This window comes from Ambystoma mexicanum, chromosome 13 (assembly GCF_040938575.1).
Source record: "Ambystoma mexicanum isolate Mex_15411 chromosome 13, UKY_AmexF1_1, whole genome shotgun sequence".
NCBI lineage: Eukaryota > Metazoa > Chordata > Amphibia > Caudata > Ambystomatidae > Ambystoma > Ambystoma mexicanum.
In genome coordinates, this window is record NC_090938.1 from 825,711,945 (window position 1) to 825,726,177 (window position 14,233).

Below are 14,233 nucleotides of genomic sequence, written 5' to 3' on the forward strand. Positions count from 1 at the left end.
TTCAGCTCCACCTTCTCTGGGGCATTCTCCCTTTCCTCACCTTTCCCCAGAAACTCAATGGCTCCAGAGCTCAGGTTATCACTAGGCTGGACTACTGCAACAGCCTCTTCCTCAATCTGCCGCTTTCCTCCTTTCACCCTCTTCAACTCATCCCGAATAGGGCAGCAAGTCTTATCCTTGGCTTCAAGCCCAGGGACTGCATCTCTCCAGCTGTAAGGTCTCTCCACTGGTTCTGAGTGACCGCTAGGATCAGTTTTAAGACTCTTTGCATCATCCCCAAGACTGTCTTGGGCCTGGGGCCTCACTAGATCCAGCTTTCTCTCCCCAAATACCTCCCTGCAAGAGTTATTTGGTTCTCTAGCTCCAACTCTCTGCAGATCAGATGTTTCTCCAAGCAGAGAGTGGGAGGTAGATATCTGTCTTCAGCAGGAGCCTCCCTCTGGAATGGCCTCCCTGCCCCCCTCAGTCTTGAGCCAGATCTCCTTAAGTTCCATAAACTTCTAAAGACTTTCCTTTTCTCCTCCTCCTTCCCTCTCCCCCTTCACTGCTAATGTCTGTCATAAATCACCAAGGTATCTTATGAAAAGGATACGGTAACCAAAAAGGATACAATTGGTAGGGCTCTTCCGGATCCTTGAATTCACACGACTTGATAGTAGTGAAGTCAAATTAGACCTTCCAAATGATACAACTCTCTGACTAGTAAAACAGGCAGAGAGAGGGATCACTGGAAAGGGCGTGGGAACATTATAGGAAGTCAGCCTAGGATAAATAAAGCATCATGAGAAGTTGTCCCAACTAAACTCTCACTGATAGCACATCAATAGCACTAATTACAACACTAACCTGTAGGCTTAGAACTGGAATATCCACCAACAAGTCTCAGAAGAAATCCAGGAATTGAAACAACAACAAAGGAGGGGAGATTAGTGTTAGGTAAGATTTCCACAGGGCTGGTAAATCTTCCTTGCCTGGTTCAACTCCAGAACTTTTTGCTTTTCTAGTGAGATATTTTCCATTAATACCTCAGTGAGTGGGAACCTTTTTCCACACTCACCTGTCTTTAACTCTTTTTATGGGTGTCATTTTTAAGACTCTCCATAGTGTCTTTTTAAAGTTATCATGTCTAACAACTTATTGGCAATAAGTGCCTGTTGTTGCTGGGTTGCCCTAGGGGCTCCAAATTTAACTTTCTTGTGCTAACCTTGAGTGAACTACAGTTCCCAAGGGTAGAAAGGATCTTTGGATCCCTTTTACATCTTATTCTGTGAAACCAGCACCCCCCACCTTATGTGGAGTGCTGGGGAGATAGAATGTATCCCCTTTCACATTAAAACTGTAACAATTCTGTTACAGTGACAAGCTTACCTTTAATGGCTGGTGGCAGTGATACCTTTTACTAATTTGGTGCACCTTTACCGCGTGCTGTAATCACAGCTGCAGTAAAGGCACCTAAGGGTGCTCATTTTTACCAAAATGGCCCCTGTCTTCTTTTTCTGCCATTTTAGTGTTTCCTGTCGTTTCTTGTTCCTTCCCCTGACATCCAGGGTGGGAAAATCCTTTGTTTGAGTTTTGTCTTCGGCGGGAGTCCCCTGGACACCCCGCCCAGGCTCCAGTCAGTCTGTAAGCACAGGAAGTGGGGGAGGGGTCCCAAACTTCCCCCTCCTTTGTCTTAGGTCTTCCTTCAACTGGGCCAAATCCCAGTGGGGGGTTGGCTGTCCTGATTGGACAGCCAAACGCCCCTTTCTTGTAAAATGCGGGGAGAGAATGCAGAGGTTGTGTTGCAGTTCCTGATAAATACTGGAAACCTGGAAGCTGAAGTCATGTCGACCACTGGAACTGAAAACCGAAGAGGATGACGAAGGAAAAGCAGCGGGAATGATTTCCAGCGGCCGGAGAGCCTGCTTTGTAACCGGAGCCTGCTGCAGCCCTTCCTTCCGATCGACCTGGGGTCTCCGAAAACGACGACCCGAACCCAGAGCCTGGTGAGACCCACTAGACTCAAGACGACCTGCATTTTGAGCCATCCCACGGGTTCCTGCGACCTTGCGTTCTTGCAATACCCCAATACCCTGGGACCTCCTGCCACTGTGCGGTGCATGGTCTTCCGAATTCCGAATCTCACTGAAACTTCGTGGGCATCTTGGTCTATCTCCAGGGACACGAATCGAGTCCAAAAAGTCCCCTCACAAGAGTGCTGGACCTTTTAAACGACGAGAATTCAACCGCGATTTTCTGTCTTCATCTGTGCTCCTTGAAAAGGCGCCAAACCCGCAGAACCGCATTCAGCCGCGAGAGAAATCTTGCCTAGAGCCTTCTTCATCGATCCCTGCTGCAAAGTCCCTTCTGAGGTCTTGTGTTCAGTCTCCAGGACAAGGAATCCAGTGATCGGGTATTTGGCTGCAGTCCCTGAAGTTCTCCTGCTGCAATCTCTTCTTCATTGCTGAGGTACTGTGTTGGCTTAGGTATATACTTACCTTAAGCCTGTTGGGATTTCTGTGTAGTCCTGGGGTGTTTTCTGTGATTGGGAGGTCCCTCGTCCAGTACACCCAGTCCCACTGCTAGAATCCTGCTGGGGTGTCTTCTGTGAAGCCCCTGGACCCTCTTCTAACCCTAGAAGTAAAGTACTCACTTGTTTGCCCAGTTTTCCTAAGGAAACCCTGACTTTTACTACTAAAGAACGTATTCTAACACTGCCTGTTGGTCACTAGTCCTAGTGACCCCCTTCTGCCACTGAGAACACTCATGCTCAAAGGGAAAGACTTTGAAGGGATTGGGACTTCTGCCTAGCAAAGAAATCAAGTGTTTTACTTACTTGTAAAGAGTTGGTTGGTGGGTAACTGTAATTCTAAGAGTGAACAGTTACAAAAGTTCTTACTGATCTTGAATGTGTGATGCACTATTCTTAAAAGTATGGTTAACATCTTTTCTTCCTTAGCCACTGTGTTTCCAGTCTAAAAGAAAATAGATGTAAAGGTATTTTACTCTCCTGTGATTAGGTTGTGCCTCTTTACAAAAGTAATGTGTTGGTATCACCAGGTTAGTCCTGCTAGGATAACTGTATGAGTGTCCCCCAACTGGGTCTTGCTTCCCCTGACTTGCTGCTAGCCTGTCTTTAATAAGTCTACAATAGGTTGTTGCCTACCTAGAATATCTATTCTGTAAAGTGTGACATTGGGTTTTACTTTCCCCTTCATTGTGAAGTTAAAGTAAGTGGGTTCTACTTACCTTGTGATAGCTGTGTGCCATCCAAAACAAGTGACAAGAGTTATTGCTTATCTCAATCTGGGGTTCCCTGATTTCCAAAGCATCTGTAATTGTATATTACATCCATTAGGTTTTGCTCACCTGGTATAACTGTGTGTTATGACAAAAGTAGTGATAGGTTTTTACTGCACCTAGAATAAGTGTTTCACTATTCACCAAAAGTATATTGTCCAGTTGACTGTTTATGTGATTTGTTCCAAGAGTCACTGTACAACTGGAAGGGCCTACTGTCCTTGTATTACCAAAAGTAATCTAAAAGTAACCATTGGTCTTTTACTCCCAAGGAATAGGCTTGGCCTATACTAAATGTGTATAACAAGGTTTTGACTTCCCTAGAACTACTGCTAGGTGTTCCAAATAAGGTCTATACTTGGGTCTGTGTACTTTCAAGTACAGTGTTGTGTTTTATATTGTGATTTCATATAATGTTTCAGTATTTACTTAACCCCTAGATTTATCTGGGCCTACTTGTATTTAAATAAATCCTTTATTTTTATAATACATAGTGTTTCAGTGTTTCTTTGGATCATTTGTATTACAGTTTTCACTTGTACTGTATCTACTGTCCTCTCTCCCTCCTAAGATAAGCCTGGCTGCTCTGCCTACGCTACCATGTACTCAGGTGGTACAGTCTTATACTAAGAGTGGAGTCTTGTACTGCCTCAGTTGAATGGTTTTACTAGGCCCTTAACTGGACTTCAGAAAAACTGTCCTAACACTGTTGGCATGCGCTGGGATCAAGGTGGATTGCATTACATTGATTATTGATATACTTTGTGTCCAAAGGAAACCATCCAGTAGGTTTGGTTTAGCCAAGGTAAAGTGTACTTATTGTATTTAACACAAGAACCAACACCATGGCCTGCTTTAGGCCTGAGGACTTCTCTTATGTTGCAATGGAAACTGTGGCCACAATTTGTATAGAGAAGGGCCTCAATTGTGAAGGAAGTAAGCTTGAATTATTACAAAGGTTATGGGACCATATGCATGGTTCCAGTGAACCTGTGTCCACTTCTTACAATATTGCTGGGAGTGAGGATGATGAGGGTTCAGACAGCTGTCCAAACTCCTCAGAGGAGGAATATGAGGGTTCTAATGAGGAGGATGTTAGTTCACCCCCCTCTCCTTCTCTTGCCTCTACCTTACTGCCTACCATGTGCTCTGAGATATCTGAGGCACTGAATATAAGACAATTCCTGTGGGAAAACAATATGAAGATGTGGGAATATGAGAAAAAGTATAACAGGTCTGTAGAAGACCATTTTCTGCACCCTTCTTCTTTTTCCAGTTCTTCTATGTCTGCAGCTTCCAGGTTCCCAGAATTGGTGAGTCAGTATGATATGAAGTGTGACATTGTTGTATGGCTGAAAACTTTTGACCTCACTTGTAAAAGGTTTGGTCTGTGTGAGAGTGATAGAATACCCTGGGTTCTTTTTAGACTTCCCAAGAGGGACTACCATGTGCTCTTGGACTTACCTGAAGTAGAAATAGGTAACTGGGATAGGGTAAAAACAGCTCTCATAGATAGATATAAGAAAAAAACTTCTACATATCTATACTCCTTAAGGGACTCTGAGCATAGATGTAGGTCAAAAAGTGCTGTCTCCTCATCCCTTAAGAAATCTGTCAATACTGAGTATAGCAGAAAAGCTGTGGTCTTAGACTCAGCTGAGCCCCCTTGTAAAAAGGCTGAGGCTCTTAACCTTGAAGTAAGAGAGGTCCCCTTAGGAGACCCCTCTTTAGAGATAAAAGGCATTAACTGCCACTCTGAAGGGCACTTGGGTGTAGCACCCATAACTTCAAATAGGGACAAAGCCCCTAGGCCCACAAAGCTAGAGGTCACTCCTGTGACCCCACCTTTAGCTGCTGCTAAGGTGATAGAGCCTCTTGAAAAACCACATGTAGTGGAAGTGGTTCAACTAGTTCCCAGAAACTTAAAAACTTCTGTCCTAGTACCCATATGGTGTAATACCATTAACCAGGTCACTGCTGTGACCCCACCTTCAGTTAACACTGAGTTTATAGAACCTCTTGAAAACCCACCTAGAGTGGAAGTGGTTCAACCTGTGGATAGAAACTTATGTATTCCTGTCCAATCTATAACACTGTGTAAAAACTTTGTTGAACCTGACAAGAACCTTAGTGTTCCTGTCACACACCCTGTGTGGTGTATGTCCTTTAGAATAAAGGCCCCTTCAGTTAAACCTGTAGTGGCTGAAACATTTGAAAACCCACTTACAGTGGAAATGCTTCCTAAAACTCTAAACATGGATACGCCTGAAACCCCACTTACAGTGGAGGTGATCCAGATGGATGTACAAAGCTTAGGTGTTTTTAACAACCCTAAGAGGGCAAGGAGTTTCCTTGACCCCAAGGTAGGAATTGAGTTTTCTCCTTTAGTTCAGAGTGCCCAGAATGTAACTTCTAGGCCTGAAAAACTGAACACCAAAAAGAGTTATAAGAAACCTAAGAGTAGCTTTCTTACTAGGCCTTCTAATAAAAAGCCTGTGACTCCAACTACTCCTACAGGAGAGATGGATAGGTGTTCTGACAAGGCTAGGGTCTCTGTTTCAAGAGACCACTCTAAACCAGTAGGATCCTCTATAGCGAATCCTACTGTAAGTCCTAATGTTAGCAGGGCAACCTCTAACCAAGGCAAATCAAAATCTAGACTATTAGGGAAATGGGAGCACAAACCATGCTCTACCATTTCAGTTCCAATTCTAAAGTCTTTGACCCACACTACGTCTGAGGAAGGGGTGGATAGACAAGATGGAAACCTAACTAGGCCTTTGAGGACTGGTAAACCTCAAAGCTGGTGGGAATCCAGAAAAGATATGTCTAAGGCTAAACCCCTTGACATTGTGGGCTCTTCTGCTGAAGACCCCCTTGTAAATCCTAGAGTTAGAAGGGAAAACCCTAACCAAGGTAAAAACAGATCTAAGAGGAAGTGGAAGGATCTACAATGCTTTGCCACAACCCCTCCAACTAGGATACCTGAGACCCAACCTGCTCATGTGAGAGAGGTGGTGAGGAATCATGGAGACCCCTCTAGGTCTAAGGGAATTCTTTATAAGAACCCCTTTAAAAAGCCTATTGTAGGTTCAGAGGTTGTCACAACTTCTGAGGGACTGTTTAAACAGATCCCCTATACCTTAGACAAGAGTAAAGTGCCCAACACTACTTGTAGGTCATATAGTTTGCAAATGATAACTAATGTAAGAAAAAGTATCACAGCAAGGGTTACAAAAAGATTGCTAGTTGACTCAGCAAACAGTTTAACCGACTAGAAACAAGAGATCTATCCAGGTGAGGATTAGCTTCCCCTGTTCCTTAGTCTGGGGGGGACGAGTGTTAGGTAAGATTTCCACAGGGCTGGTAAATCTTCCTTGCCTGGTTCAACTCCAGAACTTTTTGCTTTTCTAGTGAGATATTTTCCATTAATACCTCAGTGAGTGGGAACCTTTTTCCACACTCACCTGTCTTTAACTCTTTTTATGGGTGTCATTTTTAAGACTCTCCATAGTGTCTTTTTAAAGTTATCATGTCTAACAACTTATTGGCAATAAGTGCCTGTTGTTGCTGGGTTGCCCTAGGGCTCCCCATTTAACTTTCTTGTGCTAACCTTGAGTGAACTACAGTTCCCAAGGGTAGAAAGGATCTTTGGATCCCTTTTACATCTTATTCTGTGAAACCAGCACACCCCACCTTATGTGGAGTGCTGGGGAGATACAATGTATCCCCTTTCACATTTAAACTGTAACAATTCTGTTACAGTGACAAGCTTACCTTTAATGGCTGGTGGCAGTGATACCTTTTACTAATTTGGTGCACCTTTACCGCGTGCTGTAATCACAGCTGCAGTAAAGGCACCTAAGGGTGCTCATTTTTACCAAAATGGCCCCTGTCTTCTTTTTCTGCCATTTTAGTGTTTCTTGTCGTTTCTTGTTCCTTCCCCTGACATCCAGGGCGGGAAAATCCTTTGTTTGAGTTTTGTCTTTGGCGGGAGTCCCCTGGACACCCCGCCCAGGCTCCAGTCAGTCTGTAAGCACAGGAAGTGGGGGAGGGGTCCCAAACTTCCCCCTCCTTTGTCTTAGGTCTTCCTTCAACTGGGCCAAATCCCAGTGGGGGGTTGGCTGTCCTGATTGGACAGCCAAACGCCCCTTTCTTGTAAAATGCGGGGAGAGAATGCAGAGGTTGTGTTGCAGTTCCTGATAAATACTGGAAACCTGGAAGCTGAAGTCATGTCGACCACTGGAACTGAAATCCGAAGAGGATGACGAAGGAAAAGCGGTGGGAATGATTTCCAGCGGCCGGAGAGCCTGCTTTGTAACCGGAGCCTGCTGCAGCCCTTCCTTCCGATCGACCTGGGGTCTCCGAAAACGACGACCCGAACCCAGAGCCTGGTGAGACCCACTAGACTCAAGACGACCTGCATTTTGAGCCATCCCACGGGTTCCTGCGACCTTGCGTTCTTGCAATACCCCAATACCCTGGGACCTCCTGCCACTGTGCGGTACATGGTCTTCCGAATTCCGAATCTCGCTGAAACTTCGTGGGCATCTTGGTCTATCTCCAGAGACACGAATCAAGTCCAAAAAGTCCCCTCACAAGAGTGCTGGACCTTTTAAACAACGAGAATTCAACCGCGATTTTCTGTCTTCATCTGTGCTCCTTGAAAAGGCGCCAAACCCGCAGAACCGCATTCAGCCGCGAGAGAAATCTTGCCTAGAGCCTTCTTCATCGATCCCTGCTGCAAAGTCCCTTCTGAGGTCTTGTGTTCAGTCTCCAGGACAAGGAATCCAGTGACTGGGTATTTGGCTGCAGTCCCTGAAGTTCTCCTGCTGCAATCTCTTCTTCATTGCTGAGGTCAGTGCTTTAAGTGGGGTAAGAAATTGAGGGGGGGCCCTCGTTTGGGGGCGTGGCTTTCATTGTGGGCGTGGCCTAAAAGTGCACAAATCATAGTAAGGTGCGCAAACAAATATATAAATGTATGTGAGCATTTATATGTTTGTATGCGTACTACTATGGTGTGTGTACTTTTCAAGCCATATTTTATAAACATAGCAATGTTACATATTTCTATGTTTATAAAAGGTGGTTTGAAAAGTGCACAAACCATAGTAAGTTATGCACACTTGTGTGCTTACCTTACTATGGTTTGTGTACGTTTCAAGCGACCTTTTAAAAACATAGATATTTGTAACATGTTTCTATGTTTCTAAAAGATGGCTTGACACGTAAACAATTCAAGGCATGACGGACAAAACAAACCGCAAGGTGGCTTTGTCCGTCGACAAAGCTTTATAAAAGATGCCTTGAATTGTGCACGTTTCAAGCCGTCTTTTATAAACATAGAAATATTTCTACCTTTATAAAAGATGGCTTGAAACGTACACAGTTCAAGGCATCTTTTATAAAGCTTTGCCGACGGAGAAAGGCACCTCGGGCTCTGTGATCTATCTGCTATCACTGAGCCCGAGGTGTCTTTCACCCTCTGCGAACCCGCGGGCTCCATGATTTAATCTGCATATTAGATCACGGAGCCCGCGGGGGTCAGTGACCTGGGGGAGGGAAAACAAAGGGACAGTAACTTCCTCTGATGACCCTGATGAGGGGTCATCAGAGGGAGTTACACTAACTGACAGAAGTGCCGCCAGCCTCAGCGTAGCTGTGGCTGGCTGGCACTTCTGTCAGCTTGGCCAACATAATGACGGGCGCATCTCCCGTCGCGGCTGCGGCCGCGGCGGGATAATGCATCCCGCAATGTTGTGTGGGACGGGGGGCCCCGGCTGGGCCCCGGCTCAGCCCCACTTTCTGGAGACTGCCGGGGCCCGGCCCCGGCAGGCCCCGGCCCACTTAAAGCACTGGCTGAGGTACTGTGTTGGCTTGGGTATATACTTACCTTAAGCCTGTTGGGATTTCTGTGTAGTCCTGGGGTGTTTTCTGTGATTGGGAGGTCCCTCGTCCAGTACACCCAGTCCCACTGCTAGAATCCTGCTGGGGTGTCTTCTGTGAAGCCCCTGGACCCTCTTCTAACCCTAGAAGTAAAGTCCTCACTTGGTTGCCAGTTTTCCTAAGGAAACCCTGACTTTTGCTACTAAAGAACTTATTCTAACACTGCCTGTTGGTCACTAGTCCTAGTGACCCCCCTTCTGCCACTGAGAACACTCATGCTCAAAGGGAAAGACTTTGAAGGGATTGGGACTTCTGCCTAGAAAAGAAATCAAGTGTTTTACTTACTTGTAAAGAGTTGGTTGGTGGGTAACTGTAATTCTAAGAGTGAACAGTTACAAAAGTTCTTACTGATCTTGAATGTGTGATGCACTGTTCTTAAAAGTATGGTTAACATCTTTTCTTCCTTAGCCACTGTGTTTCCAGTCTAAAAGAAAATAGATGTAAAGGTATTTTACTCTCCTGTGATTAGGTTGTGCCTCTTTACAAAAGTAATGTGTTGGTATCACCAGGTTAGTCCTGCTAGGATAACTGTATGAGTGTCCCCCAACTGGGTCTTGCTTCCCCTGACTTGCTGCTAGCCTGTCTTTAATAAGTCTACAATAGGTTGTTGCCTACCTAGAATATCTATTCTGTAAAGTGTGACATTGGGTTTTACTTTCCCCTTCATTGTGAAGTTAAAGTAAGTGGGTTCTACTTACCTTGTGATAGCTGTGTGCCATCCAAAACAAGTGACAAGAGTTATTGCTTATCTCAATCTGGGGTTCCCTGATTTCCAAAGCATCTGTAATTGTATATTACATCCATTAGGTTTTGCTCACCTGGTATAACTGTGTGTTATGACAAAAGTAGTGATAGGTTTTTACTGCACCTAGAATAAGTGTTTCACTATTCACCAAAAGTATATTGTCCAGTTGACTGTTTATGTGATTTGTTCCAAGAGTCACTGTACAACTGGAAGGGCCTACTGTCCTTGTATTACCAAAAGTAATCTAAAAGTAACCATTGGTCTTTTACTCCCAAGGAATAGGCTTGGCCTATACTAAATGTGTATAACAAGGTTTTGACTTCCCTAGAACTACTGTTAGGTGTTCCAAATAAGGTCTATACTTGGGTCTGTGTACTTTCAAGTATAGTGTTGTGTTTTATATTGTGATTTCATATAATGTTTCAGTATTTACTTAACCCCTAGATTTATCTGGGCCTACTTGTATTTAAATAAATCCTTTATTTTTTATAATACATAGTGTTTCAGTGTTTCTTTGGATCATTTGTATTACAGTTTTCACTTGTACTGTATCTACTGCCCTCTCTCCCTCCTAAGATAAGCCTGGCTGCTCTGCCTACGCTACCATGTACTCAGGTGGTACAGTCTTATACTAAGAGTGGAGTCTTGTACTGCCTCAGTTGAATGGTTTTACTAGGCCCTTAACTGGACTTCAGAAAAACTGTCCTAACAATTAGTAAGGGAGACTTATCCCGAACGGCACGAGGCTCACGCTAGATACCGGGTTGGTGCACCACAGGATAGCGTCCAAAGTACTGTGCACAATCACCTTCAAATAAACATTAGTTGATAATACTTCCTTTCCCACGTAGAACAGAAATGAAATGAGTCCACCTGTTATCTCATCACAGGTGCCAGGGAGGCGTGTGGGGTTACACGTTTCAAAGAGTTCAAAAAAACGTGTGCAGATTTACACGCAACAAAAGTTCACGCAGCCTGAACAGCCGCGCTTGCAAGTACAGTAGAAAGTGTGCTGATTTACACGCAACAAAAGTACACGCAACCAGGACCACAGCATGTAAAGAGTAGAGTAGACTGCGTGTTATTTTACATGCAAACAGAAGTGCACGCAGCCAGACAGCCGTACCTGAAGAGTTCCAGAGTCCACGTGGGGTTTTACCCGTGAACAAAATACACGCAGCCAGGACAGCCACGCTTGGAGAGTTCCAGAGTCCGCGTGGGGTTTTACCCGCAAACAAAGTACACACAGCCAGGACAGCTGCGCTTGGAGAGTTCCAGAGTCCGCGTGAGGTTTTAACCACAAACAAAGTACACGCAGCCAGGACAGCTGCGCTTGGAGAGTTCCAGCGTCCGTGTGGAAATTTACACGCGACAAATTTACACACAGTCAGGAAAGAAGCATGCGAAGATATCAGGAACCCGCGTGTGAGGATTCACGCGACTAAAGTGCACGCAGACAGTGCTGCCAAAACACGTGTGTGAAGGAAAGCCGTCTGATGGTCTTCTAATGGACGACTGCCAAAGATAACGTGTAGAAATTTCACATGAACAAAAACTGCTGTAACTTCTAGAAGGCAGCTCCAGGAATTTGATTGTGGAGAAACACGCCGAAGAAAGCCAAGGAAGTAACTGACGAGATGCGAGGACGCAGATCAAGGGTTCAGCTACCAAACTCCATATTGGTTCAATCAGAAGCAGCGAGCAACGTCTCCATGCTGCTTATGAACATACTGCAGTAACACACGTGACTACCCTGAAACACGTGAATTCAACGACGTGAATAATGCAAACGTTGTTTTCCCGACAGTACATCAAACAACCTCCATTTAGAATAGAATGGTCTAGCAGTTCTATGAGCATAACCCGTTCTGAGTGACAATGGTTTTCCAGATCCAGAGGTAATAGTCCAGCATGCATGACAATGTCCCCCTGCTGCTGCGACTGTGCCTTGTCCCTTATGAATCCCTGTCAAACAAACAAGGATCACAGACTTCGTCCTCCTCCTGTACTTTTAGTGCAGGACCTGCCCTGACTGAACATACGGTCAGCTATAATGTCAACCATTAAACACACTCCAGAAGGACCCAAAACATTCTACTTTTCTTCTACACCTTTATCAAAAACACTTTTTATTGATTAGTCACATTTCTTTCTGCTGGCGAATGTAATGATATTAAAAAAGGGTTATGTGTTGTCTCGTATAGTCCAGAGTCACAAAAGTCAATTAAACATTCATTAAACACATTCCTATTGGGTGAGTATACACCACCAAACAACGTGGCTTAATTATTAGACCACAGGTTCACATGTTACCCGGCAAAAAAAGGTTAACAGAAGTTCACTTGGTATCTGCACGTCTGCATGCAGAGCTGTTTAACAAGAAAAAACAAAATCAAAATGCTTTATTTTGGTCTTTTGATCACATATAGTATTTTGTTATTTATGACGTTAACTAAATAATCCACTTCTAGGTCACTATGCCTTATACTGCTGTCTCTCTGCTTATCTCTTGTTTTGTTACTCTCTGTGGGATTTGTCATTGTCCATCATCCCAATCATTGTCGATTGCAGGATTGAAACAATTGTTTTTGGGTCGACGTACTGCTTTCGGCCTAAACATTTAAAGGTAGACCCCATCCTGGCTGGGCTTCCTTTGTGAATTTCATACAGGCCTTCGTCAGGACAGAAATATCTATGTTTTTACAAACCATCTTCAGTCTTCTAACCCCAAACCTCATTCACACCAAACTAAAAATGAAGCAACACATACATTTATGACCCATAGTTGTGTGCAAGTGTATTAGCTAGTACTTTACTGACCTTATACATTAGCAACACAGGGAAAGGTATTTCACTGTGGGACTGTTGCCTCCTACAGCTCCCGCTACCTGTTGGTTTAATCACTTCACATGGTGCTCATTGGTTATGGGCAAATGATTTCCCACACATAAATCTCTTTTAGTATAGCATGAATTCAAAAATATCAGTGAGTAGGCAGTATAATACACTTGACTTATTTCAGTTCACAGATGTTGAAAGAAAAAAGAATGTTCCTTTTCTGATATCACTTATCGGAGACGGGCAGTGGAGCCCCGGTGAGGCAGGACGCTGACACTATCTCGCCTGAACATCTCACCCTGTTGAATCCAAATTGGGCATGTCTTAGTCTTGCTTCTATTGTTCCCACATAATTGATGGTACAGTCTAATAGATTAGTTTCAGGAAAATTCAACACAGTGGGCCTCATTAGGACCCTGGCGGTAAGGGGTCTACGCCAGCGTTAGCTGCGCCGACCCCTTACCGCCAACTACGAGTTCCCAAAGCGCCATGGTCATTTTTTTTGCGGGCGGAGAAATCCATGGCGCTATGGGACCTTGGTGTTAATTACGCCACCGTAATGTACGGTGGCGTAATTAACGCCTTCCCCACTCCCATTGAGCCCTATGGGGCCGAAATGGGAATGGGGAAGGGTAAATGGGTCAATGGGGACTTACCGCCCCGCCAACCTCGGAATGGCGCGGTAAGTCCGCCATCCGCCATGGCGTAAACGGACTTTACGCCATGGCGGAAAAGTCCGCCGATGGCGTAAAAAATCCGCCAGGGTCCTAATGAGGGCCAGTGTGTCCATTACTTATACGGAAGTCACATTGTTGTATGGGCCTACATGTTGCATTGTTACACGAATTTAGATTGTCATTGACAATGGATTTTTTATTTGCTTTACCTTTATCAATTCACAGGTGGGGAGATTAGTGAAAAAATCTGAATTCTGCTTTCTGCTTTCAGGCTTCACCAAGGGCAGCCGTGCCAAGATTTTGAGAAGTCACTGGTACTTGCCGCATGTACACATTTCCCTGTTGAGTAAAAATAAGCAAACCTGAGTGTTGCTTTTCATGGAGCTTGTGGCGCCGCCCGATGACGGGCGTGCACGTGGCGGCATGACGTTGCACGCCGTCGCGTGCAGTACATATAAACTGGGCGTTTCCTGGCCGCATTAGAGCGACCGGGAAGCCCGAACCAAGACGGACGTGTGCGTCTCAGTCCTTGGTGCCGGGGCTTGCGGCGATGCGCGCGTGGGGCGCCAGTCACCCCCAACAGTGGCGACGAGTGGGTGAAACGATGCCCGGGCCCGGCGGTGATCATCGGAACAATTTTTCACCGAAACGAGGTCGGAAGACAGACTTCGTTTCACGCCGTGGGTAGTGCGTTGCCCACGCGGCTGGCGGCCATTTTGTGCAACGGGCTGTGGGACTTCAGGAGGCT